At 31.8% G+C, this 16,232-nt stretch overlaps 3 long non-coding RNA genes across 3 annotated transcripts; 1 reads left to right on the top strand and 2 right to left on the bottom strand.

Annotated features, from left to right (window-relative positions):
* Positions 1-4,390: 4,390 nt before the first annotated feature.
* Positions 4,391-8,104, bottom strand: LOC143063863 (uncharacterized). Its single transcript, XR_012975119.1, has 2 exons — positions 7,774-8,104; positions 4,391-5,179 (listed from the first exon to the last, which is right to left on the bottom strand). It is a non-coding gene; the product is annotated as an uncharacterized LOC143063863 (long non-coding RNA).
* A 1,946-nt stretch (positions 8,105-10,050) lies between these two features.
* Positions 10,051-11,304, top strand: LOC143063864 (uncharacterized). Its single transcript, XR_012975120.1, has 2 exons — positions 10,051-10,269; positions 10,650-11,304. It is a non-coding gene; the product is annotated as an uncharacterized LOC143063864 (long non-coding RNA).
* Positions 11,305-12,121: 817 nt separating this feature from the next.
* LOC143063865 (uncharacterized) lies at positions 12,122-14,256 on the bottom strand. The gene is made up of 3 exons (XR_012975121.1): positions 14,197-14,256; positions 13,251-13,401; positions 12,122-12,330 (listed from the first exon to the last, which is right to left on the bottom strand). It is a non-coding gene; the product is annotated as an uncharacterized LOC143063865 (long non-coding RNA).
* Positions 14,257-16,232: the final 1,976 nt, after the last annotated feature.

Genomic DNA, 16,232 nt, shown 5'->3' on the forward strand with positions numbered 1-16,232 from the left:
GTATATACATGAACATCTTAAATAGCCCATAAAAGAGATTATCCTTTCAAACTTAGTTTATCTTTAAATTATCGTAATTTTGGATTTTTGATGTGTGACGGATATATAACTCAGAGGCTAGTAATCAATAAAATACAGTTTAAATTTTTAAACATTGCAAAATTGCAATACAAACGAAGAAAGTAAAGGGACCATGTATTTCATTCCAGAGAGAACGCCGAGAGTCTATAATTTATCCAGTAAAGAGCATACTTTTCTTAAGGAAATTTATCTGAATGCATATTGCAAATAAATTTAAAACACATTTTAATAAACAACTATATTTAAAATACACTTACGGCCGATACCTGGCTTATATGTATCACGGTTACACAGATTTGCATGGGAATTGCTGAAGCATGGATTTTCTTAATACGTATACCACGAACAGTTTTTTAAATGAAATACATGAAGTATGACACTCTAAATTTAACGACAATTTCAAAACAAATGCTAATTTCAACAGTTTATGGTGTACCTCTAACGCTAAATGATAACTGTTGTTCGTTTGGGGGAGGGGGTGGTCAGGAAGAAGGACATTATTTAAAAGTTTATATTTCGTTGATTTACAGGTTCAATGCAGACAAAAAGCGACATTTACAATCGAATGACCACAATGTGATACAATTACCCCCCTTTGCAGTAAAATATGGTTCCCTTGGTATTTCACAAATGATTATAATTGTTTATTGTTTTATCTTCTGTGAATGCTTATTGCACAAGTGATATTTAATTATCTCATTATTTTAAACTTTGTTAATTTGATTTATAATCATCTTAAAATTGTGGACCGATCAACTGTCCAATTTTAAATACTTTTTATGTATAAATAATAAGTTAATAAAATACAACGTGTGCATACTCATTTTTGTAAGTATAATTTGGTCCTCAATGTTCTTCAACTTCGTACTTGTTTTTGCCTTTTTATTCGAGCGTCGCTGATGAATCTTTGGAAAACAAAACGCGCGTCCGATATAAAATTTCAATTCTAGTATCTATGATGAGTTTATTTACAACCACTGGGTCACTGCTGGTTGAGTTTTTATTCACCGGGGGTATCACTAGCACTTCTGTGTTGACATGAATTATAATTGATATGGTCATGGTTATAAATTATCTGTTTACAAAACTTTGAATTTCCGAAATAATAAGGATTTTCTACCTCAGGAATAGATTAGATTAGTTGTATTTGGCAAAGCGTTTAGGAATTTGTTATCCTCAATGCTCTTCAACTTCGTACTTGTTTTAGCCTTTTTAACTTTTTTTTTATTCGAGCGTCACTGGTCAGTCTGTTGTTGACGAAACGCACTTCTGGTGCAAATATAAAGTTACAATCCTGGTATCTATGATGAGTTTAGTTACTTATGGCTTTCAAAGCAAAACATGCAGAAATAATGTTCATCTTTTATGCGCAATAGGAGTATACTACTATTTTACAATGAACGAACCCGTGACATTGCGAAGATTACATGCTCGGTAAATGAGATGTGTACAACTGGAAGATGTCTTGGAAAAGTTTGGATGAGGATATAAGAACACTTTATGAATTGGTGTATGGAAAGATCTCGTGTAGCTTTAAGGCGATAGACCTTGGTTCAGGGAGATAACTCTTTAAATCAGTTATGTGTTTGTAAAATTCACGTTTCATAAAATTGAGAATGGAAATGGGGAATGTGTCAAAGAGACAACAACCCGACCAAATAAAAAAACAACAGCAGAGGGTCACCAACAGGTCTTCAATGTAGCGAGAAATTCCCGCACCCGGAGGCGTCCTTCAGCTGGCCCCTAAACAAATATATACTAGTCCAGTGATAATGAACGCCATACTAATTTCCAAATTGTACACAAGAAACTAAAATTAAAATAATACAAGACTAACAAAGGCCAGAGGCTCCTGACTTGGGACAGGCGCAAAAATGCGGCGGGGTTAAACATGTTTGTGAGATCTCAACCATCCCCCTATACCTCTAACCAATGTAGAAAAGCAAACGCATAACAATACGCACATTAAAATTCAGTTCAAGAGAAGTCCGAGTCTGATGTCAGAAGATGTAACCAAAAAAAATATACAAAATGACAATAATACATAAATAACAACAGACTACTAGCAGTTAACTGACATGCCAGCTCCAGACTTCAATTAAACTGACTGAAAGATTATGATTTCACCATATGAACATCAGGCACAATCCTTCCCGTTAGGGGTTTAGTATCATACTATCATAACATATATGAGGAGAACATAACCTGTGTCATGCCAACAACTGTTTTTAGAATAAATGTGTTTAGTTCCGATGCAAAGACCTTATCAGTGACTCAATATTAACGCCAAAATATGCAATCTTTAATGACTTGACAACAGTATCGTAATTATATCCCTTCTTAATAAGTCTATTCAAAGGTTTTGTAAGTTTCTGAGGTGAATACTGACACCTTTGTGCTTTATAAAGAATATTTCCATAAAAAATTGGATGTGAAATACCTGAACGTATTATAAGTCTGCATGTTGAGCTATATTTACGAATGATGTCTTTACACCGATGATAAAATTTAGTAAATGTTTTGACTCGTTTGTGATATCGAAAACCCTGGTGTAATTATTTTTCAGTAATACATAAATTTCTCTCGTTAAAATCTAAAACATTGTTACATACACGAGCGAATCGTACAAGTTCAATGTATTTTAAGCATTTACCTGAAACAGATTGAAAATAATCTATGTAACCTAGAAGCTTAAAATATATTTATGAAAATGGTTGACACAAACGTACTGATGATTTTAAGAGTTATTTCCCTTAACCTAGGTCTTCCTCCTTAAATGCATGCATTTTATTTGTCACAGATTTTTTTTGTACAATATCCAACACATAATTGACAATAGAAAAGGATAAGTGAAATGTCATGAAAACCCATACCACAAATTTGGCTATAAAAGGCCAAGACTTAAGAAAAGTGTTACCATTCAAATCAGAAACTAACGATCTAATTTTAACAAAACAATTTATGAAAATCGAGAATGATCAATACAATTTACATATTAGAGGACTATTCTGATATCTAAGTATCTTTGACCGCGAAAACATGTGCTAGTGATTTAAGACTTATATATTTTGGATCCACAATGCTCTTCAACTTGGTACTTGTTTGGCTTTATAACTATTTTGATCTGAGCGTCACTGATGAATCTTATAAAGACGAAACGCGCGTCTGACGTATTGAATTATAAGCCTGGTACCTTTGATAACTAATTATATATTTTTATACTTCACGTTAAAATGCCATATTTTGATTGGCTAATACGAGGGTGTTAATTTACTCACATGGCTGAGCGGGTGACAATTTTTTTTAATGTCACCCTCTCGTCAAGACAAATCATAAATCGACAATTTAAAGGACAATGAATTGAATTTACATCAAGTAATTGACTACAATGCTTTAAAAGTTCTACGTTTTGACTCAAATTTTATTTTTTGACTGTCAAAACAAAAAAAATAAAACATCTTGCCTAAATTTTGTTGTTTTTTCTAATACTCCTAACGTAGGTTATGCACATGACCTCATAGAAATTACTTTCAAAATAAAATTAATTTGTAAAAGACAATAGTGATAGGACAATCAGTATAATAAATTAAATAAAACATAGCTGGGAGGGTGATAGAGCAGATTCGCCGCGGTTGACACTGTTTTCTCGGGGTAACAATCTGCTCTATCACCCTCTCAGCTATGTGTTATTTATATAGTGTCGATTTGAGTCCGTGTTCCTCATTAAAAGTGGCAGAAGATACAAAAAGGATATTCAAACCCACGATGGGATATAGTGTTTTGAACTGTAGAGAAAAGTTTACATTTGGAAACCTTAAGTTTGTCATAGGATCTAGTTAGAAGTCGCCAATCATTGTTATCCTCTAAGAAAGGATTAAAATATGAAGCAGACGTTCTAGTTTCGGTAGTACTTCGCTATAAACTTGGTTGACTTTTAAAAACTGCCTAGAATTCATTTAGAAGGACCAAAGTCTAAATATCTATAATAACCACGATACGTATCCACCTGTTTGTCCCTAATCCTATCTCTGATGTGGTTGTTCAAATATTAATGCCAACTCTTCTAAGTGAACTTGGTAGTGGTTGCAACCTTATGGTAGTCCGTATATTTTTTTTATAATTATTTCTTGACTCGTGACGATTTCAAACTAGACATAATGTATGAACCAATGTATATTGTTAATGGCGGTAATAACTTTGTTGATATAGTCTACATGAATTAAATGTAAACTTTATCTTATACCAGAAAATTGTAAGAAGGTTACAGATAGTGTAAGTATGAATACAAATCACAATATATAAAGTCAAATAAGATATGATTTTTTATACATAACAATTGGTCTACACGAGAGGATGACATACAAAACATGTTCTCCCGCTAAGCAATTGGAAAGAGTAAATAATCTCACTCGTATTTAGCCAACCAATATCTGGCATTTCAACGTGAAGTATATTAATTATTGTCATCTATTCATGGAAGATAATAATTACTTGAAATGAACTGAATTATTCAACGCATCAAACCACAAATATGCACAGTTATAAAATCATTGTTTGCTATCATGATGCAAAGTGTTTTTATGTTGTTATTCTGATGATATTTTTCCACATCTAAAACACACGCAATGTAGTTATAACGCCATTTTTGTGAACTTTATGATGGTTTGATGAGTATTTGCCTTCTTGCCCGGTAAATATAAAATAAAAGTCAAATCTACCACACTTTCTTCGGAGAGGACATTGTCCTTGAACTAGATGTAGATTTAGCTGAATTTCTTAAACCACCATTTCTAGTATAAAACATCCTAGTTTGGTCCTGGTAAAGCTTCATATTTGACCAGGAAAAATATTTAGTACAGTCAATAAAATTAATCCTTCTGTTGAATTCTAGAGTCTTAAGTTTAGTAGCTGTGGTCGGTTTTGATAATCTTGACAATAAGTTCTTTTCCTTAGGCACGTACGACCGAGGTCTCACAAATGGCGTCATGCTCTGTGTTGGTGTTTCTATTGCTGTACTTGGACGGGATGGACGTAGTGGTTTAGGTTCTCTCCATGACGGAAATTTCATACCCATATTATCAGCCGGTGCAACCGTAACCTGAGAAGAAAAAAAGGAAAAAACATTTAATTAATTGGTTGCACCTATTTCAAATACATTATCATTTAGCCTTAATTGCGCATTTATCAATTTGTGACTATTATAATCTACATTTGCATAATGTTGTTTTCTATGTTTGTATCACTCTGCTCCGCTCGTCTTAAACCGACAGATGGTTTGAATGATTGTTTTCTGCTTTACCTTCTGTAACAATTACTTCTGGAAAGTGGATCGACAAGGAATATAAAGAAAGGGAAATTAGTTTGTAACGGCATGGGGAACGATTATGTTAGATAGGAGAAGAAAATAACACATGGCAATGTTTATGGTGATTTGGACTATTGGAGCAAAAGTCATATCATTAGATAAAATATTTCATTATCATCATTATTCTTTATTGTCATATAAGTAGCATGATACTTGTGACATAAAATAAATAATAACAACAACAAAAATAACTGTTTTTGTAACTGGTTTAAATACATGCATGGTGTTCGGCATTTACGTTAAACGAACGATAACTCTAATCACTGTAACAAGTTCTACATATAATAAATGATTGATTGTTGGTGTTTCAGTCACATTCATATTGATATCAATTTTTGTCATTAAGGTTTGAGGGTATGGTAAAGTTATTTGAAATGAAAATTTTAAAGGAAAAAGTAAAATCACAAAAAATACTGAACTCCGAGGGAAATTCAAAAAGGAAAGTCCCTAATCAAATTGCAAAATCAAAAATTCAAACACATCGAACCAATGGACAACAACTGTCACATTCATGACTTCGTACACGCATTTTCTTATGTAGAAAATGATGGATTATACCTGGTTTTGTAGTTAGGTAAACCTCTCACTTTTATGACAGTCGTATAAAATTCTATTATATTGACAACGATGTGTGAACAAAAAAAAACATACATAATAGGTCAAAATGTAAAAAAAAATAGGTGTACAGCAGTCGACGTTGTGTTATTTGTTATCTTAATCACTATAAAAACAAACAGATAAATAAACAAACATTCACCATGACACAATAACAAAATGACGGGAGGTATACGGACAGAGCCATGTCACATGCAAACAAAAACACAAAAAAAAAGCACACAGAAAAAAGTACATTAGCAAAAACGAAAGACGAGAATACAGAAATCATCATAGAACATAACAAAGTAACGGGATGCATAGGTACAGAGCCACGTCATACATTGTATGTTACCAAAAAAACACAAAAAGGCATACAGAAAAAGCATATTATTAAAGTACACTTTGTTTCAAATAACCATGTACTGATTGAGGATTTAGTCTTAGATGCATGATTTATTTTCAATTTAATTGTCTTTTAACAAGCTTATAGTAATTGGGATTACATTTAGATCTGTACTAAGTGTCTTTTTGTTGTTGGAATGTACAAGTACCCGACAACGTCCACCCTGTGGTTTTGTTAGATGTGTGTCTATTTGTATCCATCTGATGAGTTAAGCCTTTTTCAACTGATTTTTATAGTTCGTTCTCATGTTGTACTGTGACAACATTGTCCTAGCTAAAGGGGGAGAGGGGGAGGGTAGGGATCCCTCTAAGATGTTAAACTTTGCCACATTCTGGTTGTATGTGCCTTTCCCAAGTCAGGAACCTGTAATTCAGTGGTTGTCGTTTGTTGCTGTTTTACATATTTGTTTTTCGTTCATTTTTTGTACATTTATTATGCCGTTAGGTTTTTTTTTTTTGTTTGTATTGTTTTACATTTGTCATTTCGGGGCCTTGAATAGCTGACTAAACTGTATGGGCTTTGCTCATTGTCATAGGCCGTATGGTGATCTATAGTTGTTACTTTCTGATTCATTTGGTTTCTTGTGAAGATTGTCATTGGTAATCATACCACATCTTCTTTTATATATGCATACATAAAGTATACTAGCCTGGGATACTAGCTCACGGTTTTACAGTAGACTGACGTGAGAATGCTTGACCAGGTTCCCAGGCTAAAAGAAACTAGCAACGTGTTATATCGATTTCACAGCACGCTCGCTCTACATTCGTTTATAAAAACCCAAATGGTCTAAATAGAAAATTCCAAACTTGGACGAGAATCTATGTATGGCAAAGTTGTATCATATTCGTAATAAATAACAGTATTTCCTTTGGCGGATTCAGAGGGGGACAGAGGTTGTGATCCTCTCTTCTGATTTTCTTGAAAATACATAGAAATTGACGATAATTCTTAAGAATCTATCTTGAAATCTATTTTAAACACGTCTGATCCTATGCCGGATTTATACTATTAAAATATAAGATCCAACTTGAGTTATAATGCAACAACAGAATGTTCCGAGTTCCTTTAAAATCAGACAACTGAACATTGTATTTCACATACTTGCTATTGTTTCGTCAGATTTTTTCCTAACAGATTTATTGAAACTTAGGATGTATAATTACTCATTTCCTTTTTCATGAAAAGTAGCAAAAAAAACACTTTGCACGTTTATCGTTTTAGATAATGCCCTTCCATTCATATGAACATTTTTAAATTTCATTGACAATTCTCGATGGTAGCAACCTCAATGTCCTAAATTACAATTAAAAATACAAGTACTCACACGACTAGGTTTATATGGTGATGTTGATTTACGTGTTAAATCCACTGATTTGGTCGACGTAGTTGTCGAGGTACTTCCAGGACTGTAAGTTCTCCAACTCATAGAGAGAGAACTTGCGGACGAACTTGTCGGCATTTCGGGGGGTTGTGTAACCACGAAAAAAAGACTCTCCAAATACAATTTCACAAAATATTCATATTTTTTTCAAATTAAAGCTGCACATTAGTCCCACGTACATATTCTGAAACTTTATGAAACAACTGACTCGACAACCAAATAGAATTAAATCTTGAATACATAAAAGCCAATCAGATTATTGGATTATTGGCAGATTAACACTTATAATTCTTTGGTGTTAAGACGCCATAGAGTTTAAAATAGGTCATTTTCATATTGTAATTATAACAATACACATTTAATTTATTTAAAGTTAAGATGTAAAAATAATGTGTTCTATAAGATTCAAGAATAAAAGGATATAGATATATCAAATTAGTCTCATTTAGTATTTTAAAAACATCATTTCTGTTAAGTAAACATTAATTGTAATTTAGACTAGTAATTTTTACAAATGGAACTCCGAGGGCTGGAGAAAATGTTTTTAAATTGTATACGATGACGTCAATACTATATATAATAATAATAGCATTAATATTTAAATAAATAAATGTTTACCAATTCACAAAATGCCAAAAATCCAGTCGGTAACCTTAAAAATAAACAGACATTAATGCATTAATATCTTATTATTTGAAGTTATATAAAGAATTCCTTACAGATAAGCCGGCTAAAGAGGAGAGTGACAGTCGATCTCTCTAATTAGCAGTTCTCGTCCTTCCTTTTCCCCCATGAACATGTACTATGATTTTAAAATGATGTATGTCAGAGGATAAATGACACACCAATTTCAAAAGCATGCTTGACCATCAAATTTTATGTAAAACTAGTATAGTAGTATAAAGGCATATAGTATACTACTTTGTAACCAGTGCATTCGAAAATGTTTCAATAATATATATAAAGTATTAACCAGGGTTGTGGTCAATATCGTGGCGGCTATGTACATAGGGCTATGTAGATGTATGAACATTGAACGTGTAGTTAGCCGAGATACTACATGGATATTGATAGCAGCTAGGCTAGCTACACGTTCAATTGTCATAAATCTACGTAGTACTACGTAGCATTATTTAGCTGCTACGATGTTGAACACAACCCAGTGGTGTCTTATATTTTTTCCAAGCTGGCAGTTTTGTTCCCCTAGTTTCACGTGTTATTAGGTATGATCCTTAGATGGTTGTTTGTTGGTATGAACAATCACACGTTTTTACATTCATCTCTCTTTCACCGTGAAAAGTAAGAAGACAAAATGTACATAATAATATAGCACCATAATAGAAGTGGGCAGTTGATTCCATATGCCCATACCTTTCTGCCTAAAACTGTTGTGAGTAACACGACGGGTGCCACTACCGGATCAGGAACTGCTGTCCTTTTCTGAGCATTTTAGTTAACCTCTAGTTAATGTCGGGATTCGTCTTATTCAATTCTTTAGTTTTACGTGGGGTCTTTTTTGTTATTGTTGTTTTATCGTCGTTTTTCCTTTTCACAATAGTGTTCATTTGGATAGGTGATTTATTTCAGACATGGGGTAATTGAAATATGTAATTGTAATTGACTGTAATTAATTACAATTTATCATGTAATTGAATGTAATGTGTAATTGAGCATTTTTTCAATTACATGTAATTGAATGTAATTAATTACATAGCCAAAATTGCCTGTAATTGACAATTACTTTTCAATTACAAGTCAATTACATTTGAAATTTTGGATCAAAAGATTAAATCTTGTGTTTTCTCAAAAAATTATTAAAAGCAATAATCTTAACAAATGTTGTAAGCTGACAAAGAAAAGCCTTCACAGTATACTTTCTGTATTAACACAACCATGGTAGATTCTTCATTTTGTATTGAATGATAAAAAAAATGTAGACACATGCCATAATTTTAAAAGAAACCACTAGGAAGTCACTGTCTTGACCTTAATTAGTAGATTTAGATAGATATTTTAAGACATTGATTTAACATAATTAACTTTATTCAAGGACTTAAATAACCAATAAATATAACCTCTGGCTATTTGTTTTATTACAAACTATATAATGACTGTTTTTATAACAGTTATGTTAAACAGATATAAGGCTAATTAGAGAGAGATAAATATACCCCTAGGGCCTATAGGTACATGTTTAAATTCTTGAAGGGGTAATGCATATGACAAAATATCACTTGCAAAATTTGTTCACTATATATATGAATGTTGAAAGAAAACATTTTATCAGATTTAAAAATGAGCTCCAAGAGTGTACTGGAACATTTTACTGTTCCTGATGACTTCCAAAATGGAAATACTTTCAAAGGAAAATGTATGCATTGTGGCACCCTCATTAGTGGAAGTTATAAAGTTACATCCAACTTTGTTACACATATGAAGGTAATACTATATAAGAATTTTAAAAATTAATAAATTCATAATGCTTCTTTTTCATTTCTAATCAGATTTCATTTATCTTATATCCTCTAAGAGCTTACATTTAAATTTGGAAAATATTTTGTTTATTAAATTAATTAGTTGTGATTAAAACTAAAGTTTATTTTTGTTTTAAGAAGTCAGATTTCTAAATCACTTATTTAAGATAAATAATTTGAATAAGCTGGGATAAAAATGAAAATCATTTCAAAAAATAAAAAATAGTGCTCTTTTTTTGTATCATTTACAATCAAATAAATTTAAATAAATGTAAAATTTCAATAGGTAAATTAAAACAATTTAATATTTTCAAGATATTAAATAAGGCCTTTTGTAATTTTCAGAGAAAACACAGAGATTTGTACATTCTGCATTCTGAGAATAAAGAAATTCAACCAACATTGACACAATGCATAAAAAAAAGTGTAAAATATTCACCGTCTGATCCAAAACAGTTAGAAATGACAAATGCTCTTATAATGTTCATAGTTGGGGATCTTTTACCACTCTCTATTGTCGAAAGTGAAGAATTTAAAAACTTGATGGAAAAAGCTGACACTAAGTATCAAGTGCCTAGCAGAAAGCATTTATCTTCGAAACTTCTACATGAAAAATCGGTTGAAATAAAAAATAACCTTGTAAATACTCTTAAAAGAGCTGAAAGTGTGTGTTTAACCATTGATCTCTGGTCTAGTAGACAAATGAGAGGATTTTTGGGAATCACAGGCCACTTTATTTTGGACTGGGCTATGAAGTCTGTCATGATATGCTGTAAACGATTCAAAGGTAGACACACAGCAGAATCCATCAGGAGTGAATATGAAGAAGTTGGAACATTTGAAAAGCTGATGATGGTCAAATGTAATGGGAAAATGCTTAAATAAGTTATATGACACAATACAAAAATGTATATACTAGTTGAACACTGTCTAATTGTTATAACTATAGAGCAATGTATAATACTTATGTACATATCATAGAATAAATGCATGTTTTCAATGTTTTATCTTAAATTTCCTTTCAAATGTAATTGAAGTAATTAATTACATTTGCCAAGTAATTGGAATGTAATTAATTACATTGGTAAAAAAAGTCAAATGTAATGTGTAATTTAATTGAAGATTTTGTAATTGTAATTGAATGTAATTAATTACTTTCAAATGTAATTGACCCCATGTCTGATTTATTTATGATTCCTTCTTGTCTGATAGTATATTTTCTATCTGTCTCTTGGAAGTCAGGGGGTGGGGGTTCGAAATATTAGATTCACGTCAACAATTATATTTGAAACTTAAATAAGGAGATTGATCATCATAGCAAAACCTTCTAAAACTACCATCAAACAGTTTCCATTTAAATCCTTAAAAAATCACATAATCTTCTCTGTATTTACTTGGCCAGTTCAAACCTATCTTGCAGAGATGGTATGTAAAATCTCCATCCTTTTAAAAATTTATTATAAAATCGTTCGGACTGCATTTGGTTTGTGAAAGATTCAACCAAGAATAAACATCAATAAACTTCAAAACGTTTATTCCGTTTTGTCTCTTGAAATGTTTTTTAAAAGACATGTCTTACTTAAAACATGATACTGTCTTGGGTATAAACTATGAAACACTTTATGACAGAACTTAAGCTAGTCTTACAGTCATGTCTTTTGGTACCTGCTAAAGCAAAAGTATATATGTCTTGTCTATGTGCATCCTCGTCAAGGTACACCAGAAGAGTTGCATGGTCCATCAGTAAATCTGTAACTTGAAGTACTGATAGAAATTGCTAAAACATGTTATGTTCTTTATGAACTAAAACATTTCAATTATTTATCTATATTTATTAACACATATCAATAAATGAAACAATTGATCCAGTGCAAATGTGTTCGATCAACAGTTCTTCGGGACATCCAGTTCCGCCTGTGTCTTCAATTTTGGTAAAAGTAAATACCAGGACCACCAGACGACAAAATACCGGTAAAAAGAATAAGCGGAAGTTTCCAATTGCACACCGCATTGTTGCTATCGTTGTCTACAACAGAAATTCAAACATGCAACTTTAAATTTCAAGAAAATATAATATATAAGTTCGATTGACATTCATAATTACAAAATATTGCTTTCGCTAATCCTCTTCGAAAGACGGTTTAATATTTGTAACTTGTTTAGGTATTTTTTTCAGGACAAACATGCTTTCTTTTTCCCGCTATTGGTTGGGTTGTTGTCTTCTTGGCACATTCAAAATTTCCATTCTCAATTTTATTTCTTATTTCTTAAAATGTTGATTCAAAAGTTGTTTGTTCATAAAAGCATATAACTGTTTGTTAAATGTTACATATAATATATTGTGGGAAATTTGTTTCATTAAATAGAAAAAGTTAGAAAATCCGCTTAAATGCTTATCATAGTGCAAATAAGTATTGCATTGTTAGAGCCCCCTCATATATATTTCATACTTAAAATGTATACTAGTATTCCTTTATAGCGTGTGTTTAAATGCTCGTCTAATAATTATTATATTTCATTCCATTAAATCTATTTTGATAAAAAAAAAATATGCAAGTTTAATGATTCTTAAAAATATAAGGTAACTCTATAAAACAAGATATATACTAATGGTTTACTTTTTTAAAATTGTTATTTGGATGGAGGGTTGTCTCATTGGCACTCACACCACATCTTCCTATATCCATATAGTATGGCATTCCTGTTAATGTGACAACTATCCATAAAGATCAAATATCACAACGAACAAAGTAAAGGCCATTGCAAAACCTTCAATAATGAGCAAATTTCATGCCATTGTGTCGAGAAGTAATGACAAAATGCGAAACAATTCAAAAATTTGAAGCAACGATTTTTCAAACAACAAACCGTAAAAACAAATATAGCAGACAGCAATCAAAGACAAACGCGGGATAACTATTATACCTTCAACAATAACATCATTACCTATTATTCGCAGTGTTGATCCGACGTTGATGTCAATAAATTGTTACTAGTCGTCTGTGTCTGTAATCTGGTAGAGGCTTCTTGAAGCAGTAACACCAATCTCATCTCTTCTTTAAAGTCCCCGCCCATAAGCTCCACTAGGACATGTTGTCTGAAATGTAATGTAAATACATGAAAATTAACAAACATGAGATTTAGACAAAAACTTCTCAATCTTAAAGTTTAAATATGTGCTAAATTCTATTTAAATGGTATATACTATGAAATTAAGTGCTCAGGACAAGCCCCTCGAAATAAATTTCATAGTACTTACCTTGTCAAAGACTAGCCAATACATAGAGAGTTGATCACAAAGTGTTTTACTGTTATGGTGTCAGTTTGAGATCGTTGATCTACTCTGTTCAATTTATTATTAACTTGTTTAGACTCCGAATGTTGAAAGAATGAGTTGGTGTCTATATTGTATTTTTGTATTGTGCTCAAAATCCCAGTTTTATTTTCTCCGAGGCATGCAAACAAATACATGCACAGCAAAAAATAAATCACACAAAAAGTAAAGAATAAATACACACTAACTTTTAAAATACAGAAGCGCATATATATTACATGTTTTTTATGAAGTAGGGATTTGGTGCTGATGACGTATTTTGATATTCCTTGTTTTTATTCATTTTCAACTTTTTTACCGCTGTATAAGTTATATTGATTTAAAACTGTGTAGATGTTAAAAGAAACCACATAAGAAAATAATATGGGCAAACTCATGATAGAAAAATATCATGCAGAATTTGTTGTTACTTTTCTGTGTTTGTTCTATAGATATTTATTTTTTGTTCTTATGTTGCATTGTCTGGTTTTTTTTATGTGTGACTTTAGGTTTATAATCTTTTTTGGGGGGTTCCTATTTATAAGTATGCTGGAAGTATCCAGAATTTTTATAACTTACTTTCAGGGATGAATTGACATCCATCCTTGTATCTTTGGTTTCTGGATTGTTTTACTTTTTATGTGTGACTTTAGGTTTATAATCTTTTTTGGGGGGTTCCTATTTATAAGTATGCTGGAAGTATCCAGAATTTTTATAACTTACTTTCAGGGATGAATTGACATCCATCCTTGTATCTTTGGTTTCTGGATTGTTTTACTTTTTCTCTTAGTTTTAATAATCTTTCTTTAGAATGCTTTATTTCATTTTCTATCATCTCTAAATTTCTTAAAGAATAATCAATCTCACATTCTACTTGGTCAAATTGTCTTTGAATTCGACTGTCTTCTTCGTTGTCATTACATGGGGTTGAAATTTCATATTCATGATCGTGAAATTCCTTTATTGGTTTACACAAATTGTTATATGTATTGAGAGCATTTTGAGATCCTAGTATTTCTTTTGAATACTCTCCCTTTGTTGCATAACATAGTGCTTTCTCTGTGTATTTTATAGCGTTTGAGAAATCATAATCTAAACCGAAATGTCTGGCTTTCGCTGTATAGTATGACCACTTCCAACGAGTTTCCATTCTCTTCCAACTTTCTTTAGACTCTTTTATTGATCTTAAAAAACCTTTGGCTTTACGTTTGTCTTCTGTTGTAACGGAAACATCTAGATATATACACCGAACATACCTATACCCAAGAGAAGATGTGACAGTTTTAACAGCACCATTCTCTTGAAATCCAAATACACAGTTTCATCAAATTCAATTTCAACAGCAAAATGTTCAATTGCTTGGTTAGCAATGTTGTTGAGTTGTTCCTTAAGACCTGGTTCCAAAGTTTCGGCGTATTTCTGACACAGCATATTATACTCAATGTATAATACCGTACCCGTTTCCCTACAAGCATGCATTAAGTCAAATTTGCTTTTTGCATCATTCACATAGCCTAAGGCGGTATCTAGTTCATCTTTGTTTGTCATTAAAACGGCCGAGCCATATCGAACAAGTCTCATTATTTCTGGAAGGTTTTCCTCTGACAGATAAGGTTTCAGATTTTCCATCTTATCAAAAACGTCAGTATACATAAGATTTTTATCATATATCACTCTCTTATACTCACACCATGCATCTAGGGCGAAAAAGTAAAAGTCTGCAGCTTTAAATCGTTTATTACTTAAACCTGAATTTTCAACAATTTTCCAGTTTTGTTCTGCTTTGAAAAACTCTTCTTCGAAAGTCACGTGATCTCCACTGTGACTTAGACGCTTCAGATAATGTCTATACACAACTAACTTTTTACGAAACTTGCTAAAATGTTCTGCTTTTCTTTGGACGGAAGCTGAGCTATATGATGACTGACGAAGGACTTCTGCTAAAAACCCGTACCCAGTACTCCTTAGTGCCTCGTATAACATGTCCATTGTCATATTATCCATTTTAGTCACTAGGAACATGAACATTCGAGCCCTGTCCCCTCTGAATTCGATGCTTCTCAACTTCATACAAATATTTGCGTTAAAAACATCAATTTCATAAAGAAAGTCCATGACGTAATTTGGATCTAGATTCTCTATAAATATTCGGTGCACTTTTCGGAGCACTACTTTGCTTTGTTCGTCCATTTTGAATATCATTTTATTATACGGAAGTGTCGGAAGGTTTACATGGGTTTTACATGTGTTCCTAAAAAAATCCCTGACGTAATATAGGTCTATTGAAATACAATTCTCTGAATTCACTAGTATATGCATTTTTCGTAGTACAATGTACTTTCTAATTATATTCGTCCATTTTATTACATGTATAATCATAAATTTAAATGTGTTTAATGTTTCTATTGGAGGTTAAAAAGTGTTTAAATGTTTTTAATATGTTTTATGAACCAAAACTTTTGCTGAATAGCCGATATGAATACTAGTACATGCAATCATGTACAACTGAAATCAAATATTACAATACTTATATTACTCTGCATTAAATCATCGGTAAAATAAACAAGAAAAAATATACAACAAGGCTTTTAGCTCTATAGTATACACGTGATAGT

Source organism: Mytilus galloprovincialis, chromosome 2 (genome assembly GCF_965363235.1).
Source record: "Mytilus galloprovincialis chromosome 2, xbMytGall1.hap1.1, whole genome shotgun sequence".
Lineage (NCBI taxonomy): Eukaryota > Metazoa > Mollusca > Bivalvia > Mytilida > Mytilidae > Mytilus > Mytilus galloprovincialis.